This window comes from Leopardus geoffroyi, chromosome C1, assembly GCF_018350155.1.
Source record: "Leopardus geoffroyi isolate Oge1 chromosome C1, O.geoffroyi_Oge1_pat1.0, whole genome shotgun sequence".
In the NCBI taxonomy this organism is placed as follows: Eukaryota; Metazoa; Chordata; class Mammalia; order Carnivora; family Felidae; genus Leopardus; species Leopardus geoffroyi.
In genome coordinates, this window is record NC_059328.1 from 166,547,835 (window position 1) to 166,569,249 (window position 21,415).

At 40.5% G+C, this 21,415-nt stretch overlaps 1 protein-coding gene across 29 annotated transcripts in view; it reads left to right on the forward strand.

Moving 5' to 3' along the window:
- Window positions 1-21,415, forward strand: part of OSBPL6 (oxysterol binding protein like 6) — a 217,076-nt gene that overhangs the window by 76,429 nt on the left and 119,232 nt on the right. For 28 of the 29 annotated variants that reach the window (XM_045480344.1, XM_045480351.1, XM_045480325.1 and 25 more), the window contains exon 2: window positions 19,421-19,612. The exons of the other annotated variant lie outside the window; for it this stretch is intronic. The gene's annotated coding sequence lies outside the window, so the exon portion shown is untranslated. The remainder of the gene's footprint in view (window positions 1-19,420; window positions 19,613-21,415) is intronic. 29 annotated transcript variants of the gene reach the window in all.

Consider the following 21,415-nt stretch of genomic DNA (forward strand, 5'->3'; position numbering starts at 1 on the left):
ATGGATTTTGGGTGATTATGATGTGTCCCTATGGGTCCATCATTTGTAGCAAATATACAAGTCTGGTGAAGAATGTTGATTACGGGAAAGCTGTACCTGTGTGGCTGCAGGGGGCATATAGGAAATCTCTGAACTTCCTCTTCAATTTTGCTGTGAACCTAAAACTGCTCTAAAAAAGAAAATCTTAATTTAAAAAAGTTCGGGGGGGAGGCAGAAGGTGGTAGGAAAAAATGGAATTATTGGGTTTCTATATCTCTCAGTGTTTCGAAGAATTCGTAAATTGGGAAATATGGGAATAGAGGTGAAGAATCAGAATTGAAATTCAGAGTTGGAGAGAGTATGTCCAAATCCCATCTATGTCTCAATATACACAGCACCTGATACTTTAGTAGCTCTTGTCTTATCAGAAGCTCGAGACTCAGTCTTTTGTAGATGTAGTTGCAAGTTTATAATGGAAATGGAACGTGTGTTAGTATGATCCTGGACAAAAGTACATGTAGAATAGACTGTCAGAGCTGGAAGGATCTTTGTGATCATTTGGTAGCCTAACATCCTCAGTTTGTTTGTTTGTTTGTTTGTTTATTTATTTATTTATTTATTTATTTATTTATTTAACGTTTATTTATTTTTGAGACAGAGAGAGACAGAGCATGAATGGGGGAGGGGCAGAGAGAGGGAGACACAGAATCGGAAACAGGCTCCAGGCTCCAAGCCATCAGCCCAGAGCCTGACGCGGGGCTCGAACTCACAGACCGCGAGATCGTGACCTGGCTGAAGTCGGACGCTTAACCGACTGCGCCACCCAGGCGCCCCCACAATGACACATTTCAAATCAGCGGGGCTATAACTAGAAACCCAGACATCCAGCTCCTGGTCAGTGTATTTTTCAGCTGTCTTGGGATGCTTGGTGATTGTGCCTTTCTCTCTCTGACCACATGTCTTTCACACCTTAGTTAGGAAGCCCGAGTGCTTGCAGAGATGCTCAGGTTATAGGTATATGCGTGTTTTACTCGTGAGGCACAGAAAATTCTTAGTACCTTCCAAAATGATAATGAGTAATTTAAAGTTGGCCTCAGAATATCCTTGAAGCCTCTGACATTGTAGCATTTTGCCAAGAGCTTTTTCCTCTTGCTGGCCAGAGTCACACTAAGCCCATATTTAGAACAGAGGACAGGACTGTGGCCTGGTGACAGGAGGCTCAGGGAGCTGTCCAGGGTGGGGCCTCCTTTCATTATGACCCACACAGTTGGGCTATACACGGAACACTATTCTAACACTGTTCTAAGTCATGAATGCTAGTTGCTTTGTTCCTTAAGGTCTTCCATTTATTTTTGAATTGTGGAAGTTAACCAGAGAAGAGTAAAATCCACATATATGATGGGGCGCCTAGGTGGCTCACCCGGTTAAGTGTCCGACTTCAGCTCAGGTCATGATCTCATGGTTTGTGAGTTTGAGCCTCATGTGAGACTCTGCGTTCACAGTGCAGAGCCTGCTTGGGATTCTCTGTCTCTCCTTCTCTTCCTCCCCCTCTCCTGCTTGCTGATGCTCTCACATGCACTGTCTCTCTCTCTCTCTCTCTCTCTCGCTCGCTCGCTCTGTCTCAAAAATAAACATTTAAAAAATTTTGGCTCAAAGTAATAAAGGCCTATTTCACATGTGGACCTTTTCCATCGGTGCCACGGGAAATAGGACCAATTTAAGTAACTACTAAGCTGCGTGACTTTGAACTATATAAAGTATGAGGACAAACATAAACTTTCATGGTTTTCAACATGGCAATAATTGGGCTTTCATGCGTTCAATCTGCAGGTAGTACTTGGTTCTGTGGATGCATATGAGCCCCTCACAACAATTACATCATCTCCAACGGGTCCCTAGGCCTTTAGGTAAGGAGTCACTGGTGCAGGCCTCAAGGGGGTGTGAAACATCAAGAGTATTACCAGTAGACCACAGTGGTTTTTTAATATTTTACTTTTTTATAGTTTGGTACTGATTGTTTCTGTTTCAAAAGTGTGTGAATGTGTGTGTATGTATATAAAATGACTAAATATGGTCCCTAAAGTTTGCACAGAACAATTTAGTTTAGTTCATGCTGTTTCAAGCTCTAGGACTGAATAATTTCCCCCCAGCTGTGTTAGAGGTCATTGAATCTTTCCTAGTGGCTTTGACTGGAAAGATTTAGGCCAGCTCTTGGAAGTGTGGCAACCTTTTGGTGGTGAGTGTGTCCAGGTCAGCATGCTTCCCCTACCACTGGCTTCCATCTGACGAGACTGAAGCACATATGCAATAGACCGAATTCCTCCCCAAATTCAAATTCCTAACCTCCTCCCCACCACCCCCCCACCACTGCAAAATGGTGATATTAGGAGGTGGGGCCTTTGGGAGGTAATTAGGTCCTGAGGGTGGAGCCCTGATGAATGGGATTAGTGCCCTTATAAAAGAGACCTCACAGAGCTCCCTTAGCCCTTCCACCTTGGTTAAGCCACCAGTGTGTGGTATTTCAGTATGGCAGCCCAAAGAATGGACAAAGTCAGTGACTGTGTCCTTACATCTTTCTCTTTAACTTTGCCTCTTGCTCCCCTTTCCTCCTCTACCCTTTTCATCACCTCTCTCCCTTCCTTTTTACTTCTTTCCCCACTTTGTTCTGCAGATACTTGAGAACCATGTAGCTGTGGGAAGCTTCCAGACCGGTGGTTAAAACGTGTGCCTACAGAGATCACAGAAATCTCTCTTTGCAAACTGTGACATCTGCCACAGGGATGCGGGGTGCTAGGAGAGCATGATAGAGGGAGGCCCACCTGCGGGGTCAGAGAATGTGGGGGACTGACAGGTGGGCCAAAGTGAGGTTTACTAGATGATGAAGAAAGGGAAAGAAGTGTTATGCAGGCAGAGGAAACAAAATGCACTTCAAGAATTAAAAGGAAGGATGTCGTGTGGTGGGGTGGGGCAAGGACAAATCATGGGAAGTTTGTAGGACTGCCTGTTTGGAATTCTTGTCTCAGTCCTAAGAGTCGGCTTTTTTCTCTGAGATGCTTCTTTGTGCCCAGGTGATTGAAGGACTGCACTGGACTACGTATATGTGTTCAATGATTTTTACGATTGTATTAGTCAGCTAGAGCTACTGTAACAGAAACCAGCCACACGCTGGGTGACTTCAGCAACAGATATTTATTTTCTCACAAGTTCAAGACCAAGGTGCCATTGGGGTTAGTTTCTCTTTCTGGCTCATGGACGGCCACCTTCTCACTGTGTCCTCACATATCTTCTCTGTGAGCTAGAGTGGGTGTGGGAAGGAGAGAGATTGATCTCTGCCGTCTCTTCCTCTTCTTATAAAATGTCAGTCCTATCTGATTAAGGTTCACCCTGTAACCTTAATCACTTCCCTAAAAGTCCTATCTCCAAATGTTAAGCATTGGAGCTTCAACATATGAATTATGTGGGGACATAATTTTTAGCATACACTGACCTGTCCTGACCTGGAGCATGACTTCTGATGATTGTTCCCAGGACAATACCTCACGAATTACAGTGGGCTGTTATCTCTGAGGAGGATAGAAAGAAAAGCCCTGCGGCATTTGGGCTTCTCCCTTTGAATACTAGTGAAAGAACCACACAGAAACTGATTCTGTTAAATCAGCATGCTCTATCACGGAAGCCACAGGCTTGTGGTTGATCAACTTGCTCAGTCTCTTGAAGTGGGCAGAGCTCTTGGGAGGGGGTGGCTGGTGCTCAGTTGCTGCGATGCCGCAGGTCAGCAGGAAACTCAACATGAAGCCTTGACACGTGGAGAGAGTCTGAGACTTCCAGATGCAACCCTCAGTCTTGTGACTTCAGGCTATAACAGGTCGTTTCAAGAATCACATGAGGCCTGCTGTATGTAACAAGACCACAGAGAAGGAAATTATGAAACTCAAGTTGTTCATGGTTCTAAGATCAGTGGTAATTATTGATCAATGATAAGGCTTATCTTTTTCTGGTACTTTTATACTAGTGACCCTTTGAAAAGTCATATTTAAAAAAATATATATTGGGGCTGGGGTGCCTGGGTGGCTCTGTCAGTTAAGCCTCCGACTTCTGATTTTGGCTCAGGTCATGATCTCACCACAGTCGTGAGATCGAGCCCGGTGGTCAGGCTCTGGGTGGAGAATGGAGCCTACTTGGAATTCTCTCTTTCCCTCTCCCCCAACTCATATGTGCATGTGCTCTTTCTCTCAAAATAAATAAATAAATAAATATATATATATATATATATTACATATGCTGGGGACATGAATAAGCATGGCATCCGACACGTCATTCTCCAGGGTGTTTTCTGGGCGTGTGGATACATATGGCATCAGCAGGACCATGAGCACTGTGGGAGGACTCACCCAGAGAGGGGTGGCTATTTTTGTTTTTGCTAGTGTATCAAAAGTCATCAAAGTAAGATTTATCATTTTCTCCTCGATGACATGAGTCTATTGATTACATCTGTACTTTCCCCACTTTACCTCTTCCATATCCTTATTATAGGATTCTATAATAGGATGAAATTATATAGGATGAATTTCTTTCTATTATCAGATGAAAGGGTTAATGCAAGAAAGAAAACTTAGTATAGCATAAACGACGTCCTATACTCTACTAGTAGATAGAATTTATGTAAATATAAACTGTGTATTTTCTGAAGTGTTTGATAGATTTTCAGGCTTTATACGTGGCAGAAAAAAGTGAAAACCTGGAGAAAAGAGCATTGGCCAGGAAACCTGAGGCCGAGAGAAGCACTATGGTGTGATAGATTGATCAACAAGAAATTATTTAAAATGTGCTGTATGTGAGACTGTGCTTGGCATTTAAGGGCATAGAAAGATTTAAAACAACCGAGGAATTTATATTTTAAGTTAAACCAGACATAAATATAAGCAAAATATAAAATTATCAAGTAATTGAAAAGAAGTACAAATGAGATATCAGAAGGTGGTATATCATTTATTGCCAAATAAATAGTGTTGCCAGTAAAGTGATTTTCTCTACCAGCATCCAAACTCCATAACAATGAGGAGCATGTACGTTATGCTTGCGATGTTTAGTATAGTGGTAGGGTTTCATTAATCAGTCAAGATGAGGGAACACTTAACTTTCTAAATTAAGGATGTTTTTTGCTTGTTTGTTAATAAGGTATAACTTACGTACAGTAAAGTATGCAAATGTTAAGTGTAGGCTCAGTTAATTTTCTATATCTTTATCTATGCACAAAACCACCTCCGGATAAAGATCTAAAACATTTCTAGCAAACTGGAAGGCTCTGTCACGCCTCTTACAGTCTGTACCGGCCAGCAGTAACCACCATTCTGACTGCTGTCACTGCACTTTAATTCAGCCAGTCTTTGAACTTCATATAAATGGAATTATACAATGGTCCTCTTTGTGTTGAGATTCGTCCGTGTTGTTGCTCGCTATTGCAAGCATCAGTAGTTCATTCCTGTTCATTTTTGTACACGGTTCTCAATGGATATTTGCATTATTTCAAGTTTGGTGCTTGAGCAGGTTCACATTTGTCTTTTGATGGACATAAGCATTCACCTGTCTTGAGCATATTATCCAGAATTGAAATTGGTGGGTCACAGAGTATTATTGCTACCTTTAGCAGATATTGTCAAACATGTTTCCAAAGTGGTCATACCAACTTACATTCCCCCCAGCAATGTAAGAGAATTTAAATACGGATTCTAAGTTGTTTCAGTAAAGTTCATTCGAAATGTATAAAGACCCTGGTCATTACAACCCAGAGAAGTGAGGGAATGAGTTTTTCCCATTGTTAGGATTGCTCATATTTCCAGATTCTAAGCTCTCAGGGCCAGAGCACAATGTAGGCATTCAGACAGTATTTGAATGGATTCTAAGGTGGGTTCAGAGTTTAGGAAGAAACATGAATATGAGAGCAGAGCATAGTGACAACCAATTATTGAGTTCTGACCTTTACAGATATCAAGGCTCCCAGCTGTATCCCTTGCCAGTTTCATGATGTCACTCATTCTGCAATCCTAATTGAGAGTCTGCTCTGTGCCAAGAACTCTTGTCCTACTGTTGCTGCTGAATAACATTAAGGATGTCAGGCAAGGCCCATAATAACACAGTGGCTGGTCCAGGATGGGTTGGTGACTGAAGCTTTCCTCCCTTCCCAGAGTAGGACATGTTTGTGGACTACACCATGGTAAGGTGAGCCTGTGATAGGGTCCTGCAGCAGGGCTGGGGGTAGGCTCAGGTCAGGTCTGTACCAAGTAGGACAGGAATCAGGCAATGAATGCTTTCTAAGAAATTCTTCTGTGTGGCTGTCTTATCAAGGAAGTTCTCTTGTTTTCTTTTTTGTGGCGAAAGATATGAATAGGAGGAACCACCAAGCATGACCAGGAATAATTTGAGTCTGGAAATATGTGCAGTGTGACTTTTGGCCAAAGCTGTTTCATTTTATTATTTTTTTAAATCTTAAAAAAAAATTAAATGTTTATTTTTGAGAGAGAGAGAGCGTGCGCGCGCGCGCACACACACACACACACACACACACACACACACACACACACACACGCATGAGTGGGGGAGGGGCAGAGAGAGAGGGAGACACAGAATTCAAGCAGGCTCTGTTAGCACAGAGCATGATGCGAGGCTTAAACCCATGAACTGTGAGATCATGACCTAAGCTGAAGTTGGACGCTCAACTGAGCCACCTAGGTGCCCCTGGGCAAAGCTGTTTTAAAAGCTCACACTGAGTGCCTCCTACATACCAGACATTCTTCTTTACTCATCGTTATGGCCCTATGCAATGAGTACTCTTACAGCCTCATTTTAGATAAGAAAATCAAGGAACAGAGAGAAGACAAGCTAGAGAGTGCCAGAGTAGGAATTTGAATCTAGATGCTTCCAGAGACTGGGCCCTTAGCCACTCACTGCACAACAACTGCTTATTAGTTAGGGTATTTTAAACTTTTAAATATGTAATCTTTATTTCTGTGAGCCTCATAAAAGTTGGGTGTTTGACAAGAACATTTCGATGATTTTTTTACATGTAAATTTTGCATGTAATTTCTTCCTGGAATGGCAAACTTGTAGCCTGAAGACAGTTTGGCATATAGAGGTGTTAGAATAATCCAGGGGTCTCAGTTTTTGAAAAGACTAATTCTAACCTAATATTAGTTGATCTGTATCTGAAAATTTGTGAATTAGCAGCCAATCATACTATTCAATAATGTCTCTGTGTTTTTGCATAAACAGTGTATGCCATGAGAACTAAAGAATAATTCTGGGGGTGCCTGGGTGGCTCGGTTGGTGAAGCGTCCAACTTCCACTCAGGTCATGATCTCACAGGTTGTGGGTTCGAGTCCTGCATCCCGAGTCCCCCTCTATGCTGACAGCTCGGAGCCTGGAGCCTGCTTTGGATTCTGTGTCTCCCTCTCTGCCCCTCCCCTGCTCACACTCTGTCTGTTTCTCTCTCTCTCAAAAATAAATAAACCATTAAAAAAAGAATAATTATGAAATCCAAAAATTTGAGAGTTAAAAAACCCTTATATTCAGTTACCACTTGAGCACATGTCATGTGGTATGTGCACCTCTAGGTCCTGAATATGCATGTCTGTAATCTCCAAAGCAGCTTGAACTAGGTTTTATTAGATTCCAACCCCCCACTTTTCAGATGAGGATACTGAGGGACAGATAAGCTGAATAAAATAAGCTGCCCCGTTTTATAGCTAGAAAACGTCACCTCAGGGATTTGAACTAAGCCTGTTTGACTCCAAGACCCCATGCTCTTTCCATGATACCATAGGCTGCCACGTGTGCCCAAAGGAAGCACTCAATTTCAAGGAAGTTGCCGCTCTGTGATAACATGGTCCACCCTGCTTCTCCATCCTTTTTTGTTTGTTTGTTTTTAATCAGTCTGTGGCATCAAATTAAATTGCCAGAAGAACAGTTTTGAATTGTAATGGATGGCATTGTTCACTGTCTTAGCATTTTAAAATTTGTTCTGATTTTACTGACAATACTATATCTATCTAAATACAGGAAACTTTAGTCATAAGAATGCTGATAGGCCTGATTTAGTTGTCTATTTTTTTGTGGTCTCATGAGCAAACAAGTAAGTTACTGTGGAAACCAAATAGAAACCTAGATGAATTGATACGGTAAGAGGCCTAAGAAATGGGGCAGCTTGAAATAATTCCATCAAAGTGGCATAGGGGATAAAAGAGAATGCCTTGAAGATAAATTAGGCCAGGGTTATCCAGTTGAGCCATATATATGGAGTATACAAACCTTATATTTGTTTAGGGTCTATTTTATCATTTAAGCCATTGTATAATTTATGATGATACCACTGACGATATTTACTTAATTTGTTAAAGTAAGTTTTTAACTTTATTTTGACCTCAGTTTGCATGTGGTAGTTATATTTGTACTTTAAAAGAACATATGCAATAGTAAAGGCAAGTAAGATAAAACAGAGTCTCCTGCTATCTGCCCCAAGGATTCAGTTGCCATTCCAGTAATCCAAGAGACACTGGCAATGTGATATTGGAGACTCAGTGTTCCAAATGTCATTGATATGAAAGCCATATCAGGTAGAGCACTCAACAGAAATTTCCCGTTAGCACAACTCTGAGTCAGGCCATCCCTGTAAGCCTGTTCTTTCATGTGGGTTTAGGGCTTGGGTCACATATTCTTTCAGGATTTGGGGCTTAGGAAAATTACTTATGTCTAGGAGTGCATGTTAGAACTCATTTATGTAACGGTTTGTAAACTGAGTAGGCAGAGAAATGTCATCTGTGAAAGAAGGACTGCAGACAGTAGGCAGCTGTCCAGAGGTCTGGCAAGAACGCACGGATCAGCACAGCCCTGCAGCATCAGCCCAGAGCGAAGTCAGCCTCTCCTTGGTGATCCAATAAGCATTTGACTTAATGCCATCCAAGTGGCCTGTTAGGACTAGTGAACCTGTGCCCAAGCAGTATCAGACTGCCAGGGGTTTGTTCAGGGCCTCCTTCATTAATTTTTCCCCCTCTTGGCATTTTTTGGGTTCTGTTATGTATCAGATTCTCTGATTTTTGCATTTTGGTCCTTGAATATTTCCCATTGAAGGCATATGAGATAAGATAATTGAAATTATCATTATATACACAGGTCTTGAGAGCTCTTTAACCAAAGCCCATAGGTGACCAGTGTTTTGAGTCTATAGTAGAAGAAACACAGGACTGACTATCTTGTGATTTCTCTAACTTGAAAGAAAGTGCGTTATCAGTTACCTGAGTAGAAGGGAAGCTTTTAATGTACTGCTGTTAGTAATTGTAGGCAAGTCACTGGATGGTAGGTGTACATGGTGGTTTCTTTGCCCTAGGAGTAGCATTAAAATTCTCATCTCTCAACTTCATGAGAAAACAAGGCTTGCTTATATCTTTTAAACTGAAGACTTTCCTTAAAGCTTGTCTGAGTATGTCAAAGTATGTTCCCATCCATTTGGTGTCAATGATCAATCACAAGAAGCTTTAGCAAAAGGTCTGAGTTCCTGCCATGTGCAGATGTGCCATGGTGCAGTTGGGCTTATGAAGATGAGGGAGGTGTGGATATATTGCCCTCAAAGAACATCCAGTTTGGGGAAGAAAAGACACGTGTCTCAAGAACTCTGATCAAGATGGACTGAGGAAAGTCTAAGAGGTGCTGAGCAAGGACTATGAGAGTTAAGAACCTGGAGAATTACTTCTAGCTGAGCCATAGGAAATGACTCCATGTCACCCACACAGGGTTTAAAGGAAGGATGGGATTGAGGTAAGGGGAAGACTGTTTCAGTTAGAGGAAACACACAGAGTGGGTGTGCCTGGGGGTGGGGGGGGGGAATTGCTAGGAGTTCTTTTTGGTTGAAGATTTCAAGAAACCTGTCATGGAAGATAAAGCCAGAAAGTTCGTTGGAATTGGGTCATGGAGGACCTTTAATGGTAGAATAAGGAATTTGGACTTTATTCTCTTTTTCCTTAGTTTCAAATACTTACACAAGTGTGTTACTTTAAGGCCCAACTCTTAAGTATGATTATTAATAAAGAGTAAAGTTATCCTTTTGGCAGTTTGTGGGAAAATGCAAAAAGTGCTGTTACACAATTGCATATTTGTGGTACGGGTCAAAATAACTTTTTTTGGCTGAAAAATTTCCACAGAGACAGTGCTAAATATATCACATAATCCTATAGCTAAGGTGGAAGCCAGCTACATCACTACAGCATGCCCTTATTTTGATTCCTCCTTAGGTTCAATGATGTTAGATCTACATTTCACAGCCTTTTTTTTTTCGGCCAGGTGGGTGGTGCTAAAATGCCTAATACCCCATTTCTCTGGCAAACAAGCTGATTTGTTTGAATTATGAGTCATTAAGCTCCTTTATCTTTTCTCCCAATTTCCTACTTCATGCTTTCCCTTCATATTGGGCACTTTGTAAGCAGTGAGATGTTTCATTGATTTGCTGCCCATAAAAGAGTAGCTCTGGTCTTTTTTTCTATTCAGAGGAATGATTTTAACCTACCTGTGATGTGCCTTGGAAATCGTCTGAGCTGGTACTTTTAGCTATTAGAGGCTAACAGGAAAAAATATCTGAATTTTATCAGATAGTTTTGAAACACTTTTCAATTGATAAAAACATTAGTGAAAAGGGCTATCTTTGTTAGTATTCTCTGGCTAATTAACTCTGTTGACTAAAGCTTGAGGCTTATATGGCAAGGTCAATTAGTTTTACTCTGTGATGATCTTTTGGAACCTCTGGTCCTGGCCATTGCCATTGATTTCAATAAATAATTATAATAATAGCAGGCACTTATATAGCTTTAACTGCTATACGTATAGATTTATTTAATTTTCAGAATAATCCTAAACAGTAGGTACTGTTACTGTCTCCATCCATAATGGATCATGAAATTGAGAAGCTATGTGACTGACCCAGGGTCCCCTTACTGGTAACTGAGCTGCGATTCAAACCTAAGCACTTGGACTCCAGGGTCTTTATTCTTGATTTCATTACAATCCAAGGACACCCAGCAAGCATGTCCGTAGACTTAAGTAAACACAATATGTGTCTAAACATTTAAGGCTATTTATTTTGTATAGTATGAAGCTTTGAATTTAAGAAATTTCAAACCAGTGTTATGATATACAGACACCACAAATCTATTTAGTGTCTCTTTTGTCATCTGCGCAACATAGTTGGACCCTTGGGCGAGTCTTCATGGAAATGACATTTGAGACCTGAGCCGAGACTTCAAGGATGTTCAGGTGTTCAACAGGCAGAAAAGAGCACCACAGGTAGAGGGAACAGCATATGCAAAAGTTCAGAGGTGAGATGGCATTCAATGTGCATGTTTGGAGGATGTGCATCTAAAATAGGATGTCCAGTGTATCTAGAACAGGGTGGAAGATGAGCAGAGTGACTAAGATACAGTGGAAGGCTGCAGATTGTACCCCGCTGAGGAGTTGAAATTGTTCTCTCAGACGATGACCTTTGTTTTGATCAAGGACTCACGAATTTTTATATCATTTCAGAGGGTTCCCAGATGCTCTGATGCTTACCAGTAGGTCCATAGACCCCTTTCCCCCAAGCCATAGAGATTAATTGAGAATCAGGAAGTGTCTGTGAAGGGAGAGTGGTAGGAAGCAGAGAAATGAAGAGGCAGATGCAAATAGTCAAGGCCAGAGATCGCTGAGATGGCTAAAGAAGGTGAAAGAAGGTAGGAAATAGAAGTGAGCAGGCTTGGGATGAGCTACACGGGAAGGTTGCAAATGGAGTGGGTAAAAGAAACTGCAGTTTCTTGCTTGGTTTAAGAATAGATAGTGATGTCACGAACAAAAGCTGGAGACAAGAAGAGAAAAGGTGCAAGAGTAGGAAGGTAAGGGGCGCAATTTTTAGACCCATGGAGTTTCAGGCGCCTGTGCTACATTCCAGTGGAAATGTCCAACAGACAGTTGGAAATGCAGTCTGGAAAAGTCAGCCTTGGAGAGAGATTTAACCGTCTCCATAGCAAATGGTAGGTTGAAGCCCTTGGAGTTAGGGCACCCAGTGAGAGCCTAGGAGAAGGCAAGGGCTCCTGAAGAGCAGCAGTAAGGCTGGCTGCCGAGAAGAGACTCAGGGGAGCCACAGAAGCATCACAGCACGTGAGCGTTTCCCGTGCGCTGAGTTTGTTCTGAACCCTTCACATGCCTTAGCTTGCTTTATCCTCCGCCACCTCCATGACAGAGCCACATTTCACACATGCAGAACCCAAGACACAGAGAGGTAAAGTAACTTGCACAAGGTCTCACAGAGTTAGTGAGTCACCTTCAATGCTGAATTAGTGGTTAGCATCATTAAACTGATGTAACTGAGTTAAGATAGTTTTTGTCATAACTTTTCTATAGATTTAAATATGGCCTGGTAAGCTTCAAAGACAGTATTTCCTTACTTTTCCCCTGGATCTAGGAAGTAAATATAGTATGATCATCAGAATTCACGGAGGAAGCATGATCTGAGACTTCCATAAATTTCCAAATTCCCTGGCTTTCTCTCACATGAATATTCTGTTAAGAGTCATGCATTTCTTAAATATTTTCTTATTTAATAGGTAAAGCTTTCACTGAAGTTTTTTCTCCCAGGGAATGAGCATTTTGGGCATTGGTTGGAGCATTTCCTGAAATGGTTTCATGAGTCACATTTTCATATTTCCTCTTAGAATATACATTGGTCTCTCTTAGGGTGATCTGGGATTATCACCAAACTCCCCATTCCTATTCTAATGTACCCAAAATGTCTCTTGTTTGCTTAATTCCATCACTGCTTAGAACCTCTCCATTTTGTTTTCTTTTTAATCACTACACTAGTAGTAGAGATTTTCTTTGGAGTTCATTTTCTCAGTAATTTTTTTTTTTTTTATCACTTCATCAGACTTATGTACATTGAGGAACAAAAAACAATGAAATCACACCAAATTGCTACAGCTGGGCTATCTGCTAGGCAGGGGTCAGCAAACTACAGTCTAAGGACTGAATGGAATCCACCACTTTTTTGTAAGGAAAGTTTTATTGGAATATAGCCCTGCTCTTTCATTTACGTATTGCCTCTGGCTGCTTTCCTGCTGCAATCACAGAGTTGATTAGTTGCAACTGTGTGACCCACAAAACCTAAAAATCTAAAATGTTTACTGATTTGGACTTTCACAGAGAAAGTACTGACTCCTGCTATATAGCATACTGCTTTTGGAAAATCAGAATATGTCCAAAGCACATTTATAGTGCTGTAGAGTTTCTAAATAAAATTTTAGCCAACTGAATAATAGAACCATTGAGTGGCTTCTGTGATATTTGTTTTTCAGATATAAAACAGAAGTTGGGCAAGGGAATAATAAAATTGAAGACTCCTTTAAGTAATACATCATTAGAATTCTTACCTGTATAATCAGTCATCTGAATTTTTGTCAGTATTGACAAAGCTGTTAATTTGGAAAAAAAAATTTTTTTAAATGCTTAATGGATATCAGGTCCTTAATTGTGCGTGTCCTTTGGGGTTTGGAAAAATAATCCTTTCCCTATCCTCAGAGAAATACACGTCAATTTAAACCAAGTTAGATATAAACAAACAAACAAAAATCTGGAAAAATTGGCCTAGATCATAGAACTATAACACATTGAGAAAATGTGTCAAGTGGGGCACCTGGGTGGCTCAGTCCGTTAAGCGTCCAACTTCGGCTCAGGTCATGATCTCACCATTCATGAGTTCAAGACCCACATCAGGCTCTGTGCTGACAGCTCAGAGCTTGAAGCCTGCTTCGGATTCTGTGTCTCCCTCTCTCTGCCTCCCCCACTCACACTCTTGTCTCTCTCTCTCTCTCTCTCTCTCAAAAATAAACATTAAAAAAATTCTTAAGAAAATGTGTCAAATTATTTCAGTTAATTAATGTTGACCATATATTTCTTCAATCATATCTCTGAAAAAAATGGATGCATTTTATTCCCCCTTGTTTTACTAAGACAAGAAATACATGAGGCCAGATAGGATCACATTCTGCTCTGTCAAATACAAGTTTCTCACTTGACCCTCCTGAAGGCCCATTTTCCCAGGTAGCTCCACCCTCCTTTTGGGGCTGCTGATGTCTTCTGAGCTCCTCTCTTGCCTTTGGGTTCTCTCCTCGAATGTGTTCTCCTGGATTAGCCCCATTGGTGCATAATCACATGACTCCCCAGCTCTGAACTCCACTTCTGTTCTCTACAGCTCACCTGATGAAATCTGGTCTTTTACTAGTACTGAAAACCTTCCACAGAGGCCTTTGTGGAAAGTCATAAAGGTTCCACACCCCCTCCTTTTTTGTGTACCTTAACTCTGAGAACTGGAACTGCAGTCTACCCTTTCCCATCTGTTGCTTTTCATACACTTTTCCTCACTGTTTGAAATGTCCTTTATCCATGTCTGCTTTTGTCTATTTCTTGCCTGAGTCCACTTGTCTTTCAGATGCCTTCTCTTTTGAGCAGTTTCCTCTGGTCTGCTTTCTCCCTACCTCATAAATTCCAAGCTAGAATTAATATTTTCATGCCATGAATATCCACAATACCTTTTCTGCTTTTGTAACTTAAAAAGGATTATTCACATACCTTCTCCTGTTAATGGCTAAACTCTAAATTTCTTAAGGGAAGGAGCTTTGTTTTTGTTGATTGTTTATTACACTTCTACATTTTCTTTAGTGTCTGGTTTGACTGTTTGTATATAATAACTACATAACCGACTTATTGTTGAGTGGACGAATCAATCAATGCTTAGTGACAGATATGCAAACTGTGTTATATCAAATGGTGAATTTTACTTGTTTGATATATGGTAGCCCTAATGAGATGAGATAAATTTTCCAATTTAAAAATCAGCTTTTCAGTTATTGACAGGAAAACCACAGTAGTTACTAGATGAAAGTGCCTACAGATGATGTTTTTCATCTTCAGGAAGTTATCTCAGCACAGCCTGTTTTCATAAACTCTATTGGGTTGTGGCACTAAAACTATTCTCCAGGGGTTTAGACACAGTGTAAAAATCCTCAGTGTACTTGGGATTATCACAGGTAAGAAGAGGAAAATCAATTTCTTGTCTAAACCTTGCTGCTGGTGAAAATAGCAAATGGCAAGATCTTTTTACCAACTATTTAGTGCAGACAGTAGACAAAGTAAACAAGATAATGAGAAAAGGTCTTAATACCACATTTGAGGCTAGTTTTCTGGGAAAACAATTTAGGATGTTTAACCCTAAATTAAGACCAATTCTTCTTTGTGAAAATGGTACAGGCATTGAATCAGAACAATGGGCCACCTAATGTACAGAAAATAGTCAATAATGTCTCATCACTTATTTTTGTTGTGAAATGGACTTTGCTATGTAGACTGCTTTGTTCAAATACTCTTCCGGTGGTCTTTCTGTCTTTACTATTTTAAGGTTAATTAATTAATTAATTAATTTTTTAGTATTTTACGGAATGGTGGAGCTCGCTTTATCTTGTCTCCATTTTGTATTCTATGCGTTAACTTAGTAGCTACACAAGACAGTCTGGTCTTCTGTAGAATACGTCATATGCTCTGAGGGGCTTGAAGAAGAAATGAGTGGAATGTGTGGGGAGTGTGCTGGACGAGAACATGGTGTATAGTGGGCAAAATTCAGGCTGTGGGAGGATTAGTCATAACCTACAGGAAAAATTCTGTTGCAAAGATAATGGATCATTTGCTTCCTGAATGAGCCATTCAGAAGGAACCTTTGCCAAATTCAGTAAACTCCCTGATGAGATTCTTCAGAGACTCCTACCCAAGTATTGGTTGGTATAGAAGGCTTTGTTTGAATCAGCTTTCCCAACCTTTACAACTTTTAATTTACTAATTGCTTAGGTGGAGGGTGTCAGGAGCCTTTTTGGTCTGCAGAATGTATCATTAAATTAGAACATGATTCTTTTTGTGTGGTTTGATAAAACCCAGATATAATTTTTTTTTTAAATCATCCATTTTGGTTATAGTTTTAAAAAGAAATGACCTCTTCCCTTCTCTGAGTATATTTTTAGCAAGAGTTTTAAGAATTAATCTTCAGTATGTGTTGTCACAAGGAGTAATCAGACTTGAACTTTATAAGCTTAGTGCCTTTGAACTTCTGCCCCGCACACAGTGTATATATAAGGGAAAATAACCCTGTGTAGTTTCTTAATTAAAATAAAGTTTAGTTGCCATTTGGTTAACTTCTTGGTTTCTTAATAAAACAATATATTTTGTGAGTCACCTGTAATTTGTAACTTGAATGTGATGATATAAATCTTTCTGTCCTAATCAAGTTTTTGAAGCTGAATTAAAACAATTCCTAATATATCTGGCTTCAGTAACTATCAGGGATGATTGATTATATCTGAACCACGTATTGATAGAGTGCTAATTTTTTTTAATGTTTATTTTTGTGAGAGAGAGATAGAGAGAGAGAGAGAGAGAGACGAGTGGGGAGGGGCAAAGAGAGAGGAAGACACAATCCAGAAGCAGGCTCCAGGCTCTGATCTGTCATCACAGAGCCCAATACAGGGCTCAAACCCACGAACCACGAGACCATGACCCAAGCAGAAGCCGGACACTTAACCAACTGAGCCACCCAGGTGCCCCAATAAAGCCAATTTTTTTTAGTGTTTTTATTTATTTTTTAGAGACAGAGAGACAGAGCAAGTGGGAGAGGGGCAGAGAGAGAGAGAGACACAGAATCCAAAGCAGAGCAATAGAGCTAATTTTTAATCAGACTGGTTAGCTCCCACAAAGGATGTCTTTCGGAATTTGCACAGAATGCCCATATGAACATTCATTATAGTCTCAGAACAATTCAAAAGCGGGGGCGCCTGGGTGGCTCAGTCGGTTAAGTGTCCGACTTCGGCTCAGGCCATGATCTCACCGTCTGTGAGTTTGAGCCCCATGTCAGACTCTGTGCTGACGGCTCAGAGCCTGGAGCCTGCTATGGATTCTGGGTCTCCCTCTCTCTCTCTGCACCTCCCCTCCTCATGCTCTCTCTCTCAAAAATAAAATAAAAACATTTTTAAAAAGTTAAAAAAAAAAGAACAAGCCAAGACATTTATTCCATGACCTTGCATACACACTGTATGCAAATAGACACTTTTGCACAAAAGGAACAATAATAGATTCATTTCTTACAACATACATATAAATAGAAGCATTGTAAGTTTCACTTTTTAACTCACACTTGCTTTGTGCAGGGAGCTAAGGTCCAGTCCTTGCTTCTCAGAGTCAATACAGTCTGATGGGGGTAGGGGGAGGGTAAGAGGTGTAAGCACCAGGTAAGATCAAGACAGCTGTATACCAATAAAATTGACCAAAGTACCAGGTGTGATGAGAAGTTGCTTCTTTCTAGTAGAGAAGATCAGTAAAGGCGTTGACTGAGAGTTGTGGCTTTGAGCTAGGTTTTGAAGGATGCGTAGGCAAAGAGATGGAGAAAGACGAATGAAGTGCAAAAACGCTCCTGGGCCAAGGTCTGAGTTACATAAGCTGGCGACAAGACACACACACTGTTTGGGAATTCGTTGAGTATGGTTAGTTAAGATTCACCTACCTTCTCCCTGGCCTCTGCAGCTGGACTGGAGGAAGCAGATGGAGAGGAAACCTTGATTTTACCCCATGGTCATCTGTTCTTCTTTACCTTCCTACTTGCCCTTACAGGATGGTAAGAGGTGGAGAAGAAGACTAGGGAAGAGGACTGGGGGAGGGGGGTGTGGATGAAAAGAACTGCAGTGTAGCACAGGGGGCTCTTCGCCATACTTTTCTTCTTTCTTTTCGTTTTTCAGTGTTCCCTCCTTTTCCAAAGCTTGGCGGAGTCCATCATAGAAAAGAGCAAAGAAAAGGTGGGCAGGGGATTTTCTGTAGCTGACCATATTCAGTCTATCTATAATTATATGGGATTAAAGAGCATAGGGACTCCTGGGTGGCTCAGTCGGTTAAGTGTCTGACTTCGGCTCCGGTCATGATCTTGCCACTCCTGGCTTCAAGCCCCGCATCGGGCTCTGTGCTGACAGCTCAAAGCCTGGAGCCTGCTTCAGATTCTGTATCCCTCTCTCCCTCTGCCTCTCCTCCGCTCATGCTCTGTCTGTCTGTCTCTCTCTCTCAAGAATAAACATTAAATTAAAAAAAAAAAGTGTAGATTGAGTAGTGTTTGCAGAAAATAAATATGTCATGCTGAACATACAAAAATAATCTTGATGGACCCTGGCTTTCGTTCTCTTATGTCCTCATTACAGACATCAAGTAAATTTTATTTAGGACCTACAAGATGCATGGAATTGTCTTACAACTAGTAGAGATTTAAAAATCATTTTTTGTAGAGATGTAGGGGGATTTAGGAACCCCCCCCCCTTCCCTGCCCCACACACTTTTTTTTTCCTAGAAAAATAATACTTGCAGGAGCTATCACAGCGTAGGATCCTGAGTAGACATCAATCTTTTGCACTTCCGTGAAGACGTTGTCTTTCAGAATGTGTGTGTGTGTGCATTTATTTTTTCCTTTTCCATAGGTAAAAAGAGAAAACTAAACCTGAGTGACAGAACAGGCTTGAAAGATAATCAAACCTGGGGAGTAATTTTTAAAGCTAACTTGTGAAGAAACGAGCTTGCTAGAGAGGTTGCTCAAAGGAAACTGCTGTCACATTTCAGGATCAGAGTGACTAATTTAGCTTCTACTTTAGAATAGGTCTGTGTGTCTGTCTTTCTGTCTTCCTTCCTTCCCTCCTTCCTCTTTCTCTTTTTCCTCCTCTACTTCCTCTTCTGAATCTCCTTCTCCTCCTCCTCCTTTTTCTTCTTCCTCTGCCTTAAAGTGAACATATTTTATATTCTTGTAAAATATTCTCTGCCTTCTGAGAAATAATGTCAAGTTGAAAATTGTATTCTTCGGTAGTATAGTCAGCTCTTTCACTAGAGGATTGTTGTAGGAGTTTGGCAATTGTACTCTGTAAGGCAAATTGCAGACTATTAATGAGTCCTTATCAGGGAACAGTGATAGTGCATTTATATGCTTATATGGTGAAACCACTTCATACTTACTGGTTTTTAGAAACTAAGGCTTACATTTAAATGGAGGGTTAAACATGTTTCTGGAAAATATGCTTTGTCCCCTTTCAGAAAATATTTGCTATATAAATTGAGAGTTTTCATGCTCCAGACTCTGGGTGAGGTGGGAGTTATAAATGTTACTGATGGCTGAGTTCAGTGACTACACTTTGAGGTTACGTAAGACTGAGCAAAGGAGGTAAAAATCTGAGACACCATCCTTAATGAACTTTCACCTCAAAAGATAAATTGGAAGGAATTTCCTGATTGGTCATTGGCAGCCCCCAGAGAAACTCATGTGGATTAAGTGGAGTTGTACTATGTGAGTGTAATCTCTCTTTTTCAGTTCTGCCCGTTGCTGCAAAACAGCAAGAGAAAGAAATCAAGGAGCCACTCCTGTCATTGACCAGATAACCCCACTGGGGTCAACAGACAGACGGAGTTCCCAGGGGAAAAGCTGCCGCCATCAGAGGATAAAACACTTTGGACAGCTTTTACCTTAACGCTGACCTGGAAGACTTTGACACCTGGTTACAAGGTGAGTTAGGAGAACACAAGCTTAAGATCAAAAATGGGGTTAGATTAGGCAGTAATCACATTAAAAGATTAGTGAGACATTACCAAATGACAGGAAGTTATTTCTTTATATTTTCTTTTGTGTATATCTGATCTAAAAGCAATACACAGTAATCCTGGTTATGTGTAGGCATCTTGATAAAAAGTTCTACTGAAAATTTTTTTAAGGATAGGAAGTAGAAAAACATGCTAAAGTATTTGTTAACTTTTTTCTATCTGCAGTCTGGCATCATGTGGAAATAAGACACTCCCCTTCCCTTCTGAAATAATAAAGCTGCAGATTTCAGCCTAAATAATGAAATGACAACCCTGCTTGCATTATATATGTATATGCAAATACATTCATGCATACACACGTTCTTAAAATGCATCCATTTTTTATAATCTTTCATAGTAAACAAGTAGGTTTTTTCCCCCCAAGAGACTGAACTATGATACCAGCAATGCTTACTATGGGCTCCTTGTCATCTTTGATATTTGCAGTTATTATTTTCAGAGCCACTTCACACATGCTATTTGATATGTTAGGCTCAGTGACTTTGGCCTTCACAATTTGGACACATTCCTCCCAGTTAGGCAAAGCTTTCTACTTTCTTGAGGTCAGTGACCCCCAGAGTGGGAGGGTGTACCATGAAAGTTGTTGGGAGGCTCTCACAAGCTGTGTGTCCTCTTCTCAAACTCTTATTTGCCCTGGGGCACAGGGGTGGTAGTGGTGATAATGTAGACATCTGTAATTTGGGAAACACCACGGTTATTTTGATACCCTCCGACCCTTTCTTTGTATGGACTGGTTCTTCTTGGTAGAGCAGAAACCAAGGCTCAGTAATTTAGTGTCGTCATTGTTCTGTGAGAAGCTTTCTGCTTATTATTGCATTATTTAAAATTACATTTTAGGGGCCCCTGGGTGGCTCAGTGGGTTAAGCATCCAACTCTTGATTTTGGCTCAGGTCATGATCTCAGGGTCATAAAATCAAGCTCCAAATCAGGCTCCGCACTGAGTGTTGAGTCTGCTTGGGATTCTCTCTCTCCCTCTGCCCCTCTCCCTTGCTATGCTCGCTCTCTCTCTCTCTCAAAATAAATAAATAAATAAATAAATAAATAAATAAATAAATAAATAAATGTTAAAATAAAATAAAATAAAATAAAATAAAATAAAATTACATTTTAGTGCAGAGCTTGCAAACGGCTGGCCCATAGGTCAAATTTTAGACTATAATCTCTTAACCTGTAAACATTTTCTTTTTTAAAATTGAATGAATTGCCAACATTGATCAGTCTGGAAACTTCATAGAAAAAATCAGATACTTGGCTTCTCTTGAAAGATTAAAAATCTGGTTTTGTTACTATTCCAAAGACCGAAGTTTGCTAATCTTTACCATTCCTTACATATTTAACCCAATCAGCCTTACAGATTTATGTTACCTGCCTGGCATCTGTAGGCTTTTGCTGTCAAGATTCCTGTTTTAGGCATTAGTTTCTTCTCTCCTTTCATGAAGTCACTGTCATGTACTTTACACATAACACACTGTTAGTCTTTATTCTTGTTTGGCATTTTATTACTTTATATAAAATGTGTGTGTTTTTCGGGGTGCCTGGCTTAGTTGGTTTTGGTTTCAGTTTAGGTCATGATCCCAGATTCATGGGGATCAAGTCCTGTGTCTGGTTATGCACTGAGCATGGAGCCTGCTTAAGATTCTCTCCCTCTTTCTTTCTCCCTCTCCCCCTTAGCCCCTCTCCTCCACTTGTGCTCTCTTTCTCTTTCTCT